Raw genomic sequence first — 19,400 nt, forward strand, 5'->3', positions numbered from 1 at the left:
GGAGGACTCCCTGGTCCTGAATAGGGTAACTGTGCCCCTGAAGGACCAGGTGCGCAGCCTGGGAGTCATTTTGGACTCACAGCTGTCCATGGAGGCGCAGGTCAATTCTGTATCCAGGGCAGCTGTCTACCAACTCCACCTGGTACGCAGGCTGAGACCCTACCTGCCTGCGGACTGTCTCGCCAGAGTGGTGCATGCTCTGGTTATCTCCCGCTTGGACTACTGCAATGCGCTCTACGTGGGGCTACCTTTGAAGGTGACTCGGAAACTACAACTAATCCAGAATGCGGCAGCTAGACTGGTGACTGGGGGCAGCCGCCGAGACCACATAACACCGGTCTTGAAAGACCTACATTGGCTCCCAGTACGTTTCCGAGCACAATTCAAAGTGCTGGTGTTGACCTTTAAAGCCCCAAACGGCCTCGGCCCAGTATACCTGAAGGAGCGTCTCCACCCCCATCGTTCTGCCCGGACGCTGAGGTCCAGCGCCGAGGGCCTTCTGGCGGTTCCTTCATTGCGAGAAGCAAAGCTACAGGGAACCAGGCAGAAGGCCTTCTCGGTAGTGGCGCCCGCCCTGTGGAATGCCCTTCCAGCAGATGTCAAAGCAATAAATAACTACGTGACATTCAGAAGACATCTTAAGGCAGCCCTGTTCAGGGAAGTTTTTAATCTGTGATATTTTAGTGTATTTTTGGTTTTTATGGAAGCCGCCCAGAGTGGCTGGGGAGACCCAGCCAGATGGGCGGGGTACAAATAATAAATTATTATTATTATTATTATTTTGCAAAGTAAGGCAATATTGCCTCGGCAGAAGCTTTGTGTGCCTTTTATTGGGCAGATGGAAGCAGTAACAAATGCTTTAGAAAGAGTGCACTTAAATGTCCATACAGTAAATGTCCACAAGTGTCATGTGCCCTTCAGCTCCATCAGCCTCACACAGACCAGGAGGAAAACGAAGGAAATGTACAGATAGGGGGCTGGAATCCAGGTTCAAAAAAGAGATGTCCTCTCTTTGTGACTCTAGATGTCAGAGAGAGAGAGCAGATTGGCTGGCTCCTCTGCCTTATCCGGGAATGGGGAGGACTTTGACTAGGGGGACTTTGACAGGTGGAAGTGGCACAGGAGCTGGAGGCAGAGGGCAAGATACAGTCTTGTCATTGTGAACCAGGTGCTGTCTTCACAGGTGGGACCAGGTGCATCTGCCCTGATAGAGCGCATGTACAGCATATTTATAGGGTGAGCATGTCCTGTGAGGGAGCTCACTCTACCACATCTTTAAAAGTTTGGGAGGAAAAACATGTCAACTGTCAAGACAGTTTCAAAGCTCCCATTATGAACCTCTTTCTTTGTTCTTGAATCTTGGAATCTTGACTTCCGGCCTTGTGTTTCCTACTGAGCCTGTACTGCTCTTAGCCTGAATAAAGAACTCTTCCTTGATTACCAGTAAGAGTTGCTGACATAGTGATTTGGGATGGGAGTAGTATCAGTAGGATATCTGAAATTATTTATGTGTGTTAGGTGTCTGCTCCATAGAGATATACATGTCATGGACCCTGGTTGCATAAACAAAATGAACTCTGCATTGGGATATATGCTTCCATCTTTGACTAGCTATGTCTGTAATTTCCAGGGGATGTAGTTATTGAGAACAGCTGTGGAAAATAAATGCGGAGTTTGAAATAGGCATTTCTTTTTCAATTTACTCTACGAGATGTACTATATATATGTAATGTATTGTAAGACTATTAATAAAGCTTGTTACATTGGGGGAAAAAATTGGCATTTCTTTTTGTACAGCACTAAGTTTACTTGAGAACATATGTTCCTTCTTCAAGCAGTGTAATGTGAACTTCTGGTGCAGCTTCTGGTTGTGCTTATACTGTTTACCTGAAAGACAGAAAGAGTTTGAAAACAACAACATAAATAAACTGGGAGTAGACATTAAACTGGGGAAACAATGTTAATAATCATTAGTTGTGCACAGTTTTTATTCTTCAGTAATGGTTGAGGAGGGTGTTGCCAGCTGTGGATACTGGCAACTTCGTTAGTTCCTTCTATCAAATTAATACAGGCGATGCATTAGATTAATTAATTTATGATTATTAGGAAGGTTAATTTAGTACTATTATTTATAATATCTATCTATCTATCTATCTATCTATCTATCTATATCTATCTATCTATCTATCTATCTATCATCTATCATCTATCTATCATCCATCTATCTATCTATCTATCTATTTATCTATCTATCTACCTATCTATCATCTATCATCTATCCAGTTGAACTACTTTTACTCCATTACTATTAGCCAACCACCTAGTAGAGTAAAATTCCAGTGCTGACCTTAAAGGGGCAATTAATAGATAGAAAGATAATATATAGCCACCCCACCAAAAACAACACACACTGTATACCCACCCTTGGGTGATTCCCCCCTTTCTTTTTTTACTATTCTTACAGTTATTATTTTATTAAATATATAATGAGCAGTGCTAACTGAGTATTCCAGTTCCTTATACAATGGCTTATACATGACGACACTCAATTGTTTTCTTCTTTTGTTGATTTTTCCTATTTTATCATTTCATTTAAAAGACTGCAACACAAATTACAGAAAAGTGAGTGTTTAGAAGAAGGAATATGCTCCTGTTGTGGACGTAACTCGGCCAGTGTTCTCTCCCCTGATCCAATGGGCGTGGTTGATTGTGAATGGCACATCTGAAGTCACATCCCCTTAAAAATAATGCAATGAAATAATGCAGTGAAACTCATTGGTCAGCATTAGGACATATTTCCTCCACATAGAAGCTTCCATGTTCAAATCCTGCTACCTACAATTAGAGGGATCTGTAGATGATAAGAAATATCTCTACCCAGGACCATGGAGAGCTGCTGCCAGTCAGAGCATGACAATACTAGAAAAGTAGTCTGACTATAAAGTTGTTTGGTATGCTCCTATGATTTGGGAATCTGTCTGGCTATGAATGTTGTTTACCTGCACTGCATTCCTATTAAAGGGATGTACAGTTGCATTATCTCCTAACTAGTCTAGTGCAGCCACAAGTGATGAGAGCTCCATTGTATGCTGCTGGTAGGCAATGAAACTGTCACTACAGTGCTTGGCAAGGAGCATCAAGCAATTGCCTGGACAGAAGGGACTGTTCCCTTATTAAGAGTCATAGTTATGGGAGAGCTTTGTTTACACTTGGGGATGTTGTCATGTGATGTCATGACATCCTGTTCTCTGCATGATCCCTGATTGAGTGGTATCATGTAGTAAAGGGGAAAAAAGTTTTCAGAGTGGTTCCAAAGCAGCAGCGTATCAGGACAACAAACAATTCCCCCCAAACACAGAAAGCAATCTTAAGCCAACTTTTCATATCAAAATAATAATAATAATAATAATAATTTATTATTTGTACCCCGCCCATCTGGCTGGGTCTCCCCAGCCACTCTGGGCGGCTTCCATAAAAACCAAAAATACACTAAAATATCACAGATTAAAAACTTCCCTGAACAGGGCTGCCTTAAGATGTCTTCTGAATGTCAGGTAGTTATTTATTGCTTTGACATCTGATGGGAGGGCGTTCCACAGGGCAGGCGCCACGACCGAGAAGGCCCTCTGCCTGGTTCCCTGTAGCTTTGCTTCTCGCAATGAGGGAACCGCCAGAAGGCCCTCGGCACTGGACCTCAGCGTCCGGGCAGAACGATGGAGGTGGAGACGCTCCTTCAGGTATACTGGGCCGAGGCCGTTTAGGGCTTTAAAGGTCAACACCAGCACTTTGAATTGTGCTCGGAAACGTACTGGGAGCCAATGTAGGTCTTTCAAGACCGGTGTTATGTGGTCTCGGTGGCCGCCCCCAGTCACCAGTCTAGCTGCCGCATTCTGGATTAGTTGTAGTTTCCGAGTCACCTTCAAAGGTAGCCCCACGTAGAGCGCATTGCAGTAGTCCAAGCGGGAGATAACTAGAGCATGCACCACTCTGGCGAGACAGTCCGCAAGCAGGTAGGGTCTCAGCCTGCGTACCAGGTGGAGTTGGTAGACAGCTGCCCTGGATACAGAATTGACCTGCGCCTCCATGGACAGCTGTGAGTCCAAAATGACTCCCAGGCTGCGCACCTGGTCCTTCAGGGGCACAGTTACCCTATTCAGGACCAGGGAGTCCTCCACACCAGCCCGCCCCCTGTCCCCCCAAAACAGTACTTCTGTCTTGTCAGGATTCAACCTCAATCCATTAGCCGCCATCCATCCTCCAACCGCCTCCAGGCACTCACACAGGACCTTCACCGCCTTCACTGGTTCTGATTTGAAAGAGAGGTAGAGCTGGGTATCATCTGCATATTGATGAACACCCAGTCCAAACCCCCTGATGATCTCTCCCAGTGGCTTCATATAGATGTTAAAAGCATGGGGGAGAGGACGGAACCTTGAGGCACCCCACAAGTGAGGGCCCAGGGGTCTGAACACTAATCCCCCACCACCACTTTCTGAACACGGCCCAGGAGGAAGGAGCGAAACCACTGTATAACAGTGCCCCCAGCTCCCAGCTCCTCAAGACGGTCCAGAAGGATGTTATGGTCGATTGTATCAAAGGCCGCTGAGAGATCCAGCAGAACTAGGAAACAACTCTCACCTTTGTCCCTAGCTCGCCGGAGATCATCAACCAGCGTGACCAAGGCAGTTTCAGTCCCATAATGAGGCCTGAATCCCGATTGGAAGGGATCCAAATGGTCCGCATCCTCCAGGCATGCCTGGAGTTGTTCAGCAACCACGCGCTCAATCACCTTGCCCAAGAAAGGAAGATTTGAGACTGGGCGATAGTTGGCCATACTGGCCGGGTCTAAAGATGGTTTTTTAAGAAGCGGTTTAATGACCGCCTCTTTCAGCGGATCTGGGAATGTTCCCTCACAGAGGGAAGCATTCACCACCCCGCAGAGCCCATCGCCCAGCCCTTCCCGGCTTGCTTTTATTAGCCATGAACCTCATGAATATTTAGTGCCTAATACCTAGATAATTTATTTATGATCCTCCTAGAATAAATCAATTTAATTCCTTCCTGCCACTAGAGGGAGAGGTTAGAAAAGAGCAATATAAATTTGTCAACAAAGGGCCTGAGAGCGCTCAATTTCAAGAAGCCGGGAAAAGAGGGAGAGCCTTAGAGGTGCATGTTGCATTTCAGGTTAAAGGCTTCCTCATGGATGACTATGCAAAGAGCAGCAACAAGAAATTCTACTTTAAGCTGTAAAAATAATAACCGTATGCAGGAATTAGTCAACAAAGTGATTCTCTCAGCTATGTGTTATATAGTTGTCTCAGTTTTAGAAAACATACAGCGCTCCTAAAATACATTGGGTTATGTGAAACATTATGACAAATGCATCCAAAACAAGAATGATTGTAGTACCAGTCACAGTGCCACCCTTACCTGTGCAGTGAGTAATGTGAGGCGTGATAGAATAAACTCAAAGAGACAATGAGCTGGATTAAAAATGGCCACAACTTTATTGATTACAGGTGTAGGTGGAATTTTGGCTCAGGCATTGGGTGAATATCCATTTTAGCCTCCTGCCAGAGGGCTGAAACCACTTCAGTGTCGTGCCAAGGAATGTGGCCTCCTCCAAGGTGTTGATCTACTGAGGTCATTGTCCTAAGGATGCCACTAGAAGCTCTATGGCCCATCTGTCCCCATGCTTCACTTCTGGACAAAAGCTTCCACCGAGACCCCTCTAACAGGGTACCCTGATTACGCTGCTGGTTCAGGGCAGGGTGATGTACCACTTTACCCCAAAGCTTGAAGACTAGGATTCCACCCAATGCCTTAACTGCCCAAAGTTGTGATGATTTGCTATGAGGAAGGCAAAACCTCTAGACCGACCAATTTGTCTACAGGCAAATTCCTTCCTGGCTCTGAATACGGCAACCATCAGTAACCATAGCAAGGTCAGGATGCACTAAGAATGAAAACCAGATAAATGGAGTAAACCTAAGGAATAAAGAGAGGTTAAAGCAGCAACCTTAAAGGAAAATTATGATTAGAATGCAGAATACAGACTAGACCTTCTACAGAAAGGTCCAAAAACCAGAGTCAAAGGATGGCCAAGAGCAATAACAAAGGACTTAAGTGAGTGAAATATGCAGCCAGCACCTGCAATATACACCCACCCACAAAGATAACCTCAGAGATCTCTGGTTTGTCCATTCCACCCCTCTAAGTAGGTCTCTTGTCTTTGAATATGGATATATTGGTTGGTTTTTCAAAAGGATGTGATGTTAGCCTAGACTTCTTTAGTAAAATGAGATAAAATGTATATTTTGGTAGTTTTAGAAAGTTCAACCGATGAAGTTCCTGAATATTTAAACATCAAATTTCAGATATTCAAATTATTCCTTTAAACAAAATAGTTCCCCTCCTCTCTTTTTATATAAGCCCTGCAAGTAAAAAGCTTTTACATATTGATGTTAACTTCTGTGGTCCCTGCAACTGCAATGCATCTACACAATAATAAACCTTAAATAAGTACATGTTTATAACACCCTTGATCTCAATTTAATGGCATCCTTTGTGTTTAGAGTATCCTGCCATTAAGCAGTTCTTTATTCAGAGCTGTATTATTATCTTTGTTATCCATGAATATGTGTTCACTTCCTAACGCTTCTCAGCCAATTAAGCTTTTTCTTTTTCATTTTCATTTTTCATATCACCTGATGTGCTCATTAGAAAGCTGTTAGATATGATCCATCGGGAACTTCTGCTATACAAGCTCCATCAACATGAATGGTATGTACGTAAGATTACAACACTTGGGATTTGAGCAAAGAGTAGAATGTGTTCCTTAATCGTTATACTGAAAATTGATTAGCAGAGTGTGTGACTTTCTCAGTTTCATCAGTTGATTTCAGCAAGGCCTCCTTTCATCTCTCATTTCCAGTTTTTATTTTTTATTTTTAAATTTAAAAGCATTTATAAAATGCTCAATCTTTCAAAAATCTCTAAGTGCATAGTATAAAACAACAGCAAAAGCAAAACAGAAAACCCATTTAAGCAATAGTATAAAAGCATAGAAAAATAATAACAGGAATCCAGGAAACTTCAACACATAAAATGTCAGGAACTGGCTGGATGAAGAAGAGTGGTAGGAGGAACCAGCCAGGGAACCCCCAGAGGAGGAAAGCTAAGAGCAGGGGATTGCTGGTGGGACACTGAGGAGAGGTCAGAGGAAGAAGACTGGGAGGAAGTGCTGAAGGGGTGACAGGGTTTAGTGAGCAGGAAGAGCCTGTGACAGGGAGCAGTTCAGACTCCAAAGCTGAAGCAGAGGAGAGGGTGGTCAAGGAATTGCTGAAGAATCCAGAGACCTTCCCTTTCTTGCTGCAACAAGCTCCCCTCCCCCCGGTCTCCAAGAACTCACAGAGCGATGAGAAGAGCAGAGCAGAGGTCAGAGGTGTGCATGTGCAGTATGAGACTGCTTGGGAAACATCCAGGAGAGGAGGAGCCTTAGAGAGGCGTGGAAGCAATAGTATAAAAGCATAGAAACTGGCAACTGCTCCATAGGGGCAAGACCTGCTGAGGAATGTTGCTGAGACCACTGGGCTGTTGTATGTTCATTTCCTTGAATAATTAGTTAATTTCACTGACAAGAGAGATCTGCATTCTTTATTGCTGCATCTGACACCAACTTTGATATAAAACAAGGCCCAATCTTATGGGTCAGGGAAAGCTTCACAAATAGACTGTAAAACAACTGTTGGTTGTTGCTTCACGTAGGGTAGAGTAAGTGGCATTCCACAGTACATGGTCAATAGCAGAAAATGCCCATTCTGGGGTCACCATGTTATGATATTTCACTTTCTTGCAGTAAGACTAAAGTAACTTCAAGCTTAGCTGTTAAGCTCAACAGAGCCAAGATTCCACCTATGAATATTTCACACACCACTGGCTTTATCTTTAGTGTGTGCTTATGAACTCAAATATAAAATGTTCTATTGTTGTTGTAGAACTATTACACCAAACAAACTTTTTAGAGTCAAAGTACTTTGTTTCTTTAAAATTCTGTCTAAGAGTGTAAGTGGGAACAATGCAGAAATAATGACATTTTGATGAAAAAGTGGACGTAGCACTGTGGGTTGGAATTTAAAATCACTGAGCTTATGGGCACATTTATTCTCAGTGATTGCTACAAATCAAATATTGATGAAATAAGATTAAGCTGTTAATAGGGCAATTTATTTCATCACTGGAACATGTAATTTCTCACATCTGTTCATTAGAGTATAGGCTCTACATCCTATTATAAAAAGATTTATCGGTCAGCATTACATTTTTAAAGCTTTCTTTGGGGCAAGAGAATACGATGAATGGATGGGACAGAATGAGAAACAGTTCACACAATCAGATTGCCTTGTGCAGTGGCCAATTAATTGTCTGTGTAGCCCATAATAATGCACTGGAGAGAAGCAGCAGAGTAACTGATCACCATCAAGAAACCCTGTACAACCTCTGTTATCAATGCCTCTGAACAGCCAAGACAATGAAAAAAGTGAATGTTTGAAAATGAATGGCTGCTGTCACCTGGCTGCCATCCTTTCACTGAGAGCCAGTGTGGTGTAGTGGTTAAGAGCGGTAGTCTTGTAATCTGGGGAACCAGGTTCGCGTCTCCGCTCCTCCACATGCAGCTGCTGGGTGACCTTGGGCCAGTCACACTTCTTTGAAGTCTCTCAGTCCCACTCACCTCACAGAGTGTTTGTTGTGGGGGAGGAAGGGAAAGGAGAATGTTAGCCACTTTGAGACTCCTTGAAAGGAGTGAAAGGCGGGATATCAAATCCAAACTCTTCTTCTTCTTCACTAACATAAGCTCTTTAAAAAAACAAGCCGCTTCATGCAACAGGCAGAAGTTCAAAAGGTGCACCTTTCCTACCACAGCATATCTATGTTGGAAAAACTGCATATGTTGAATTTCTATATGTGGCCCAACTTTAAAAAGTTGGGGGAAACGGTTGTCCCTTCTGCTTCTTCATGATTTGGCCAACAGTTTTCACCCAGTCATTAATATTCAATGGAAAGCTAGTTTCCTTTTCAATCTTTGAGGAGATAATAGGAATACACAGTAAAACTTGAATTGCCATTAATATTTTGCCTAAAGTAAAGCTCACAGTGAATTTAAAGGTTCCTCCTCATGTGGAATTGTCGAGGCAAGAAAAAAAAAGGTTAGGTTGTTGTCTCATGGCAGAGTTCATCTTTTCATGTAGAAGCCCTCAACTTCAGTCCCTGGAGCTTCCAGTTTGAAAAACAGATCTCAAAGTATCAGGGTTGAAAGGCTTTTTCCTGCATTGCAGGTGTTTGACTAGATGACCATTGGGTACCTTCCAACTCTACAATTCCATGATTCTACTTCTAGACTGCCAAAAAGTTGATAAAACAAAATTTCAAGGGGTTGGAAGGAAAACAAAACATTTCAAAGACTAGCAAAGATTCTCAGAAGGGATTCAGACAGTTATAATACTAATAGTTGCCTCCAGCTCTTTTTATGTACATTGCTCAGTTATAGAACATTTCAGTGTAGAAACACAGTCAACAACAATGTGCAGCATGCACAATTTTGCCATGTACATTGCTTTGGCATGACCTTGCAAACTGAGTTTCAAGGGGAGTTACAATATTATTACTGAATTATGTACTTGTGTGCTAAAAGACAGGAATTGAGGGAAAGACTCAAAGGTTGGATACTAGTTGCTAGATGTCTGCTTTGAGCAGGGGGTTGGACAATATGTCTTCTAATGATCACTTCCAGCTCTTAAAATATATAGAGAAAGAGAGTTTTAAAGTCTCTTTCTACAAACTCCAGCAGACATCATCACATTTCCAGATATAGTTTGCTTTTTTGTTTTTGTTTTGCATCAAATTGTTGTCTTAATATGAAACAAAATGGTAGCTGGATGGTCACTGTGTTGCTCATGTTTTCAAATACAAGTTCAAGCCACTGTCTCTATAAGGGCCTACTGTATTACTGTATGGATTTTCTAATGGGTATTATGGATATAATACAAAAACACACATGCCTGCCAGCAATTGTCCCCTATAGACTATGTGACTTGGAATAAAAAAGAAACAAAAGGTTACAGCTTAGCTATTTAGTGCTCAGAATCCCCCCCCCCCCCCGGAACGTTGTAAAGAAAGCATCTCCTTTTATCATTATCGCAGATAATCTTCTTGTCTCTTATTCTTTGGAAAGAGAACTATACTGAATTTGAATGGATAGCTAATTTCACTAAAAATAACCATTATTCTGTACTTGCTTGCTTCACCAGCATATGTACTTGAGAAGTATTGTACTGACTGTTGTGGTTGAGTAACATCTTGCAATGTATGATGTGATGCCAGAGTTGCAGATGCATTGTAAGAGCAGGTGCACCAACTACAAATCATTGGGATCAAAGTGCCAGTCAATCAGATGAAAGGTCCCTCTAGCTCAGTATATTGCTAATGACAGCTGGCAGTACTAGATGTAACCGAGTCAGTGCCTAAGTCAATCTTGGCATTTCCTGTGTCTGGTATTAATCCACAGACAGATGGTAGCGGAGTAGCTGCCATACTCAAGAGCCGTGACCAATGAGAATGGGAAAGTAAAACCCTAACTTTCAGCTTAACATGCTTGCTTCATGGGAGACTTATGCTTACTCGTCTCCAATTTGATTGCAAACAAACTGAAAACAAAGGGAGCTGCCTTATATTGAGCAAGATAATGTGGTTAGCATTGTCAGCACTGAGTAGCACAGCTCTCCAGGGTTTCAGAGAGGAGACATTCCCAGCCCAGCTTTCTGGGGACTCTACCTGGGACCTTTTGCATACAAGTCAGATGCTCTGCCACTAAGCTATGATACCTCTTCATATAATCTACATATTGGAAATAGTTTGGGCAAGTCAGAACATTTTTAAAGCTCATGCTGGGACTTCACCATGGCTCCTTTGCGTAGGAAGGGTGGTAGAATAACAATAAGGCATAAATCTTTTGGAAAGATATACTAGTCACATGAGTTAGTTTGAAATGTATTCAAAACTGGCCTTCCTGCGTGTGACAGAATCAGATTATCCCCTAGCCCTGCATAAAGCCTTTCTGTTTTTGTTTAGTGCTAGGAATTAAGGTGGCTTGGCCAAACATCTGTAAGCAACATGTGGTCAGATAAGCAAAAAAGATTTGGAAAGCAAAAAGTCCTCCAAGGTGAAATACAAAATACAACAACACAACAAAAAAAGAGGTCATATACCTCTCTTTTGATTTGTTGGCTTCCATATTTGTCAAGGGTGCCAACAAACACCAACTGAATGAAGATATTTTGAAAAAGGAAGGATCACATACTCCAAATGTCCAATAATTCAGGTTGCAAAGTTTGCTATAATTGTTCTGCATTGGTGTATGATATGAAGTCCCACAATGTAGCTTGAAATTAATCTGGTTTTGCAATGTCATACAACTCTCACATGCCAGATTCTTTTTTCTTTTCACATTTCAATTCCTCATCTGGGAGAGCAGAGGTTCCCCAGCATTATAAATATATTTCTACTCATTGTGACCAGTTGTGACGGCTTATAGCTTTTAGCAATAAAGATTCATTCATTCATTCATTCATTCATTCATTCATTCATTCAGTATACAGTGGGTTACATACACTTCAGGTTACAGACTCCACTAACCCAGAAGTATTACCTCAGGTTAAGAACTTTGCTTTAGGATGAGAACAGAAATCGTGCTCCGGTGGTGCGGCGGTAGCAGGAGGCCCCATTAGCTAAAGTGGTGCTTCAGGTTAAGAACAGTTTCAGGTTAAGAACGGACCTCCAGAACGAATTAAGTACTTAACCCGAGGTACCACTGTAATAGCCAATAGTAGTTATCCAGTGTTTCAGGCAGGAGGAGACATTCCCAGCCCTACTTAGAAAAGCTTACCTTGGAAGTAATACTAGTTGACATTGCTCACCTAGCATTGCTCACCTAGCTTCCCAATGCTGCATTCAGGTTACTGAGAGGGAGGGGGTGATGTTGTGGTGATAAAGTTGCTGCCATAACTTATGGATATGATTCCTGACATCAGCTGAAAACATTAGGGTCCTTGCCACTCCTGTATCCATAAATTCAAAAGGAGAGTATGATTAAAAAAAGCTGGGTATACATTTGCTTTGGCTCAATGTTGAGGACTTGGCCTTTGTGAATGGGGTATTTCAGTTATGTTATTCTGTAATTAGGATGATACATCTCAATATGCTTCTCTAGAATATATCGGTACAACTTTATAGATGTGTCACAGATTCAATCCAGAGTCCCTTTGCCAAGCTGATAGGATACTGCATTAAAATCCTGGGCTACTATGAAAGGGGCTGTTAACGCAGGAACATTAGCCTTGCTTATCACTTTAATGTCTTCCTTTGATGGCTAAGCAATGGCTAAGTCTTGAAATATTTACTACATAATGAGAATCCGTTATTACCCTACAGCCTCTTTTCCTGAGGGGTGAATATAGCCAAAAGCTCCATTTTCATCTGAGAGTTTTGATGAAGGAGTGCACATTTTGGCTATCAGCTGTCATGATTGCAAAATGACAACTGCAATATATATACAAAAGGAAACTCGGTGTTCTTTTTATGTCGAGCAGAAAAAGAAGGAGAACTCTGGCTCGTATTTTGCTGATTTGGAACCAAAATTGAAGAAGCTTTTTAGAAAAGAAAGCTTGGTTTTCAGGAGGCCATCATGGGGATTTTAAGGAGCCCAATCCACAACCATCCTTTATTCCAACTGTTAAGTGGGTGGTGGTGGTAAGACAAACAGCATGGCTGAAACTGAGCACCACATAGCTTACAACATTTGGATCTATTGGCTGTATCTAGCTCTAGCCCAATTCAAATTAGACCCATTGAAATTAAAAGCATAAGTAACCTAGGCTCATTAATTTCAATAGGTCTACTCTGAGTAGGACTAGCATAAGACACAACCCAATGAATGAGCAAGACTGAGCTTCAAAAGATGCCACAGTCTGTTTAATGACCAGGTGGGTCTTATTTCCTACAGAAAGTACCACTATTACTGACCAGGGCATTATTAGTTCTTGTAGTTACTCCTACTGCTGTGTTGACAATTCCATCAAACTATAACCTGGAGATCTTTCTTCGATTTATTAGCTGTGTGCCACATGCAGACAGCAAGGACATTATAGAGAAATGTTCTTGGCAGCTGCTGTCAATGGCCGAATTTATTTCCCCTAGGGATTTGCCAGCATCTAAGAATTTTTTGAAAGTGTGGTCTAAAGTTCTCATAGTTGGTGGGAAGGGAAAAGACAATAAAGATGAATTGGTGTTTTGTGCTTTTGTCCCATGTTTATAGAAAATTTTATATCTGTGTGGGTTTTAAATTATTGGAAATGACTCCCAAGGCTTTAGAATCATGCAGGGCAGAAATGTGCATGAGTAAAAAAATTAGAATGAAATAAAAATCATAAGACATAGTGTTAGTGAACAAGAAGGCAATAGTTTTGCTGCTGAATTCATAATATTACAAGTGAAGGTTTCGGTGGGAGCCTCTCAATCAACGCAAAAAGCAGCTGTGGCAGGAGGGGCAATCTGGATCAGGGCCATGGCAGTGGCAAATGATTAAAACTCCCTCCTCCAATGCTACAGTCCTGCTTCAGATCTCTCTCTCCGCCTGCCCTCTGCTACCACTTTGACTGCTAATGCAAAAACCAATCACTTGATTAATGTCTCATCTACTTTGGTGCACAATAATATCGTGGGGAAAAGCTGGAAGAATGAAAAGACCTGCCATCTCCCAGCTCTGCAATTGAAAACAAATTATTTCTGGACTCTTAATTGCGTCTCACTGCAATTTTTATTTCTTGGTCATTCTTCTTTGTGCTCCTCTTTGACACGGAGCCATGCATTCTATGGTGATTGCTAATAATCGCATCATAAACTCCCTGAACCTTAGCTGGCCATAATTTTTAGCAAGCTGAAGTTGAGAGTAGGAGTGGAGCAAGAGGGAGGGGGAGCAGTAAAGCAGTAGCTTTGACATGTGATTTTGCTGCCATTCTAATATGGTTAAATCTGGTCCAGAAAACTCCTGGACATTCCTGGAGACAAAAGTGTCTTCAGTGATTTGCAAGCACACTATTGTTAATTAACGATCTCAAATGCCCCTTGCCAAGTGTAACAATTAAATAATTTTCGTGGCAAAATTTCCTTCCTGGGCTTTTTCTTGATTACCACCACTCTGAAGAAGGGGGTTTAACGACAATTGATATTAGTATAATAGAGTGACCATTGTTGATGGATATGAATGCCCATATAGTATTTTTTGGACATGACAGATACACCAGTGATATGCTGGCAAAATAGCTAAAGTGGGACTGCCTCAGGCAGTGCAACATTTATTTAATTTCCAATATTTATGGACAGCTTTCTGTCATGAATGGTCTCAAAATGGTCTGCAGAAGAACAGCTGCAGTGGGTGGTTTGGTGTTGCACACCTGTCTTTCTGAAAGTGAGCATTGCTGATGCTTCTTGAGAGGGAGAGGTCAGGTGCAGAGTGCAGTGTGGTTCAGGTTCAAGAGTCAGATTAGCTCCGCTGCCGTGCCTGCACTGTGCTCCCTGTGCCTTGCCCCTGTCCCTGCCCCTCTTGGTAAGTGGCAGCAATGCTAGCCACTGGAAAACCAGGTGTGAAACACCACCCTGTGTTTATTGCCCAACTGCTGCTGCAAAACCATCAATAAAACAATGCACCAGTCAAGCAACACAGTGTTTAAAGAAAAAACACAGGTGAAAACATCAGATAGGCATAATTTGACTTAGAATGCCTGGTTTTCGTTGAATACCTCGAGTTCAGTAGGGTGGGGGACAGACGTATCTCAGTTGGGAGGAAGTTCCATAGAGTCAGCCCCATAATTCTTAATGCATGGCTACTGGTAGATATGCGCTGTACATCTGAGCCATGGTAGACCACTAACAAAGACATCTTTGAAGATTTCAGTGATAGGCAGGGTAAGACGGAATTGGGTATCCTGGAACCAAGTAGTAAAGAATCCTGAACTTGACCCAGTAACATATGTGCAGCCAGAACAAGTTTTTAAGCTTTTAAGCACCTGGGTTATGTGCTGTGGGGTTGATCTGTGCCATATCCTATAACTATGCTGTATCCTGTGATTTGTAACTATTTTTTAAAATTTACATATTTCATATCTAGAGACACAGCAATCTTACATATGTGATTTATGGGACTGCTGTATTGTATATGCCAATAATAAGCACAAGTCCATTGTGAATTTCATCTTGAACAGTGAAATCAATGTGCTATCAGGCACATCCAATTTCCAAGGGACTGTGATCTACTCCCATAATAAAAAATCTGGCAGTGATCTACCCATTGGATTGACCAGAGTTGCTGAGCTTTTTTGGGGGGACTTTGAGCCAAAGTTGATTAGCTTTTTTGGGGAGGAGAGCAGGTTCCCACAATCAACCATGATCGACCAGGGACACCCTGCGATCGACTGGTAGATCACAACTGACCTGTTGGACATCACTGTGCTATATGATAGAGCACATCCTTTTTTGATGGAGGATGTGCTGGGAGATATTCCTAATGAATTGGCCTATGGATAGTCACCAGGTCAGGAAAAGTCAAAGTGGTACTGCAACCACTGCAGACACTAAATCATAAAGATCAAGAGAAAAAATATTCCAGCGACAACATATTTTGATAAAAATATCTGATTTTCTTTTATATTGTGGTCTTGACCTGCAACTGATTTACTTGCCTGGCAGAGTTTCTGAAAGACAGTTGAAATAATGAAGTTGCAGACTAAAAAAGAAAGAAAAAGCAAGTCCTTCTGGAGATTTATCACTTACCACTACCACTGAGAGTTTGATGGTCTTTTTACTTTTCATGAGCATCTCAAAGAGGTGTTATGGTTTGTACTTTGAAAGTATTTTAGAAGTTTAACAATACCAGTTGCTGAGTGCTCTTGCAGGTTTCCCATGGGCATTTTAGATAGGCATGGGGGAATTAGACTCTAGTTCCCATTTGCAGAGATATGCATAAGTCAGCCCTGGGACGTTTGACCCTTTAATTAGTTCTCTTTTCTCCTCCTACAAAAACTGTTGTTTAGTCGTTTAGTCATGTCCGACTCTTCGTGACCCCATGGACCAGAGCACACCAGGCACTCCTGTCTTCATCTATAAAAACTATGCAAGTTTAAAATAATATATAACTTTTACTTAGTATACTTTCAGTTGCAGATTAACTATACAATGCTAATAGGTCTCACATAGATTAAACTGTTACAGACTGACTGATACTCTGACGCTGAGGCAGCCAGCTGCAAAACACAACATACCTGCCGCTCTAACTGTTAAGACTAACGGCCATAACTGTACCAAGTGCCATAACTACCACAGAGTATATGACATCGGGGTTCTACATCTCTTGCAATTAACCCTTTACATATGCATTTTGGATGCTAACAACCCACAAGCCGCTGTGAGAACAGGGCGCTGGACTAGGTGGCCTGATCCAGCAGGCTCGACTTATGTTCTTAGTTCCTGCTACATTGTTTGCTGTAGAATAGACATTAAAAAAACCAGCCAGCCACCATGTTGGTTAGAATGCAAATGCATGATGAAAAGGGGGTGTAAAAAAAGGCCTTTCTTTGTTTTCTGCTATGGAGACCCAGTCCACATTAAAACACTTTAACAGCGAAATTATGTAAACCCCACTGAATTCAACAAGACTTACTCCACAGGAAATTATATATAGCAGGGATGGGGAACTAGCAGCCCTCCAAATGTGGTTGGGTTACACCTCCTATCATCCCATGCTGGCTGGGTCTGATAGGATTTTGAGTTCAGCAACACCTGGAGGGCCACAAATTTGTCACCACTGGTGATTAGGGTGCAGCCAAAATCACTATGACTATTGCTCTTTGAAAATATATGTCTTAGAAAGAGAGGGAGCATGGAATGCAGACGTTGCAGCCAACAGAAAATCTATTTTAGGGAGACTTATATTTTCCCCTGCAGGGAAAATCTTTATACCCCGTGTGCTTACGCGAATCAATAAATGGGCACATGGTGCACTCAAGAATAGTTATAATCCCTTTTACTGAAAAAAAAATGTGTGTTCATCTATATGTTTATTTACAAGTCAATACAGATTTCTTCTTTCTAAAGCCATTCTCCATCCTTGTTTGCCCTGAAGGAACTTCCATTTTTCTTGGCTCTAACTCATACATATCTTACTTGCCTTAAGGCAAAAAGTCACAAACCATAGGTTTATTTATAACTCATCATGTTCCATTCCAGTGGTTTTCTCTAGTTTCACCTAGAGTATTGACTCAGTAGATCATTTTAAATTGCTATTTAAATGCTGGAAAATGTAATTATTGACATTATACTCTCATGCCCAGCATTCATGGCGCAAAATATAATCACACTAATTGGTAATAATTCCTATTTGTGCTGTTAAATCTCTGCAACTTTAGCTATGATGCTTATTCTCTTTAGATTCATTATTCACAAGGCAAAGTTTTCTCACACTGACGTTTATCAGAAATTCCATATTAGTCATAGAATGAAGAAGGAGGTTTGCCAGGTTACATGCTTGAGGTTCCTGATCTATCTTCAATTCTGCCATTGCAACATAAATCAAGACTGACACAGCTTCTCCCACACAACTGCCTGTTCTGTACAACTGCATGCTGGATTTCCCACAGAAACTGAAATGGGATGGAGGGGTATATTTGAATTTGGGGGGTCTAGGGGTTAAGGACTGTGGAATATTACCCTAGGCAAATCTCAAGCCATGTAGCACCATTGTGAAAAATTGAAAATTAACAGTATTAATACTGCTAATAATTAGTAATAATCTTAATCCTATCTTGGTTTCTTGCTATACCTTTGCACATTAACTTCTTGAGTGCAGTACATTCAATCTGATAGTCACTTAATTGATATTCTTCTTTATTTATTACCTACCCTTCACCCCAGGTCATGGGCTGGTTGCAACAAATAAAACAGAGTATTAAAAATAGTTTAAAACAATTTAAAATTACAGAAATAAAGCAGGTCCTAAAAATATACACCACAGCTGTCAAAGGCCAGGATAAAGAAGTGAGTCTTCAGTATTTGCTGAAAGCTGTATAATGAAGTTGCCAGGCACACCTCTCAACTGATATACTTACTAGTTTATTCCTGTATCAGGCAGAAGTGGTTTCTTTCAGAGTACAAGATTCTGTTCCATGAATGTTCAGCTGTAGCTGATGGGGCCAGAAGTAGCAAGAGATGAATCCCTATTTCTTTTCTTCCAAGAAGCACCAAGACCAGACTAAATTACCATTGGAGGCAAATGTCACCCACTTTTGAATAATATTCCATTCTAGCCCTCTTCAGGCAGTGTACTAACATGTAAAACTAATATATAGTGTGGGGAGAAAGGGGATAAGCTGGTTAAACTTACCATCACTGTCTTCTGAAATGGGGACTCTCCTGTACCCATGGAGCCTCCCAACATGAAGTAGAACACTGGAGGTGGACTTTTTCACTGGTGGTACCAATGTTGTGGAATCCCTTCCCTGACTGAAATATGTCTGATCCCATTGATATTGGCTTTGTTTAAGACACACCTGTTTAGACAAGCATTCCCCTTAACTTGAACTTCTGTTATGTTATTATTTTTAACTAGCTAGTCTTATTGTACATTTTAATTAAGGATTTTTAAATGCATTGATAGAATGGATTTATTGTGTATTTTGATTATGTATGAATCTAATAATTTATTCTATAGGTGTAAATTGCTTAGAAGCCATTTTGGCATGTAAGTGGTGTGTGTATATATATATATATATATATATATATATATATATATATATATATATATTAATGAAACTAAAAACTCAATATTCTGCTCTTATCATATTTCAACATCATTGCTATCTTACTCTTTTTTTCATGCTTTAGAAGCCAGGTTGTGCTAAAACCTATGCAGGTCTATGTTGGTGCAGAGGGGTGAGTATTCTGATTGTCCAGAGTTCCTGCTCACTTGGAGGAGCCCTGCACTATATATTTTTACAGAGGTCCCCCTTTGGAGGACTGGAGTGAAGACTTCCTGACTCCACCCCCTAGCCTGCCTATGATTGGGCAGTTCAAAATTTGAGGCTTGGAGGCCTATCCAACAACCCGGCTGTGGAGAAATGGCTTTTGCCACCCAATAATAAAGGGGGAACTCGTAACAGGCCACAGCCACTGCCTACCCCCCAAGAAGGGCAAGCAGCCATTCCAGATGCACAGCTGTGGGGTAGAAGGCCAGCAGACATGCTGCCAAAGGAGGTCATAAATAACCAGTGCAATCTTACTCCCCCAAAGTGTTTATC

The 19,400-nt window shown here is 41.5% G+C and overlaps 2 long non-coding RNA genes across 8 annotated transcripts in view; one reads left to right on the forward strand and one right to left on the reverse strand.

Moving 5' to 3' along the window:
• The window catches only part of LOC307226874, a 31,083-nt gene that overhangs the window by 4,738 nt on the left and 6,945 nt on the right, over positions 1-19,400 (forward strand). For all 5 annotated transcript variants that reach the window (XR_013843633.1, XR_013843634.1, XR_013843635.1 and 2 more), the window contains exons 2-3: positions 6,724-6,783; positions 18,988-19,035. This is a non-coding gene — a long non-coding RNA (uncharacterized lncRNA). The remainder of the gene's footprint in view (positions 1-6,723; positions 6,784-18,987; positions 19,036-19,400) is intronic.
• On the reverse strand, positions 815-18,745 carry LOC307226873. Of its 3 annotated transcripts, none has more exons than XR_013843630.1 (3): positions 16,302-18,745; positions 11,942-12,113; positions 815-1,887 (listed from the first exon to the last, which is right to left on the reverse strand). It is a non-coding gene; the product is annotated as an uncharacterized lncRNA (long non-coding RNA). The 3 variants fall into 3 exon arrangements; XR_013843631.1 differs by lacking the exon at positions 16,302-18,745 and adding an exon at positions 15,883-16,262; XR_013843632.1 differs by lacking the exon at positions 16,302-18,745 and adding an exon at positions 15,792-16,262.

Source organism: Podarcis cretensis (genome assembly GCF_951804945.1).
Source record: "Podarcis cretensis genome assembly, chromosome: 11".
NCBI classification, from domain to species: domain Eukaryota; kingdom Metazoa; phylum Chordata; class Lepidosauria; order Squamata; family Lacertidae; genus Podarcis; species Podarcis cretensis.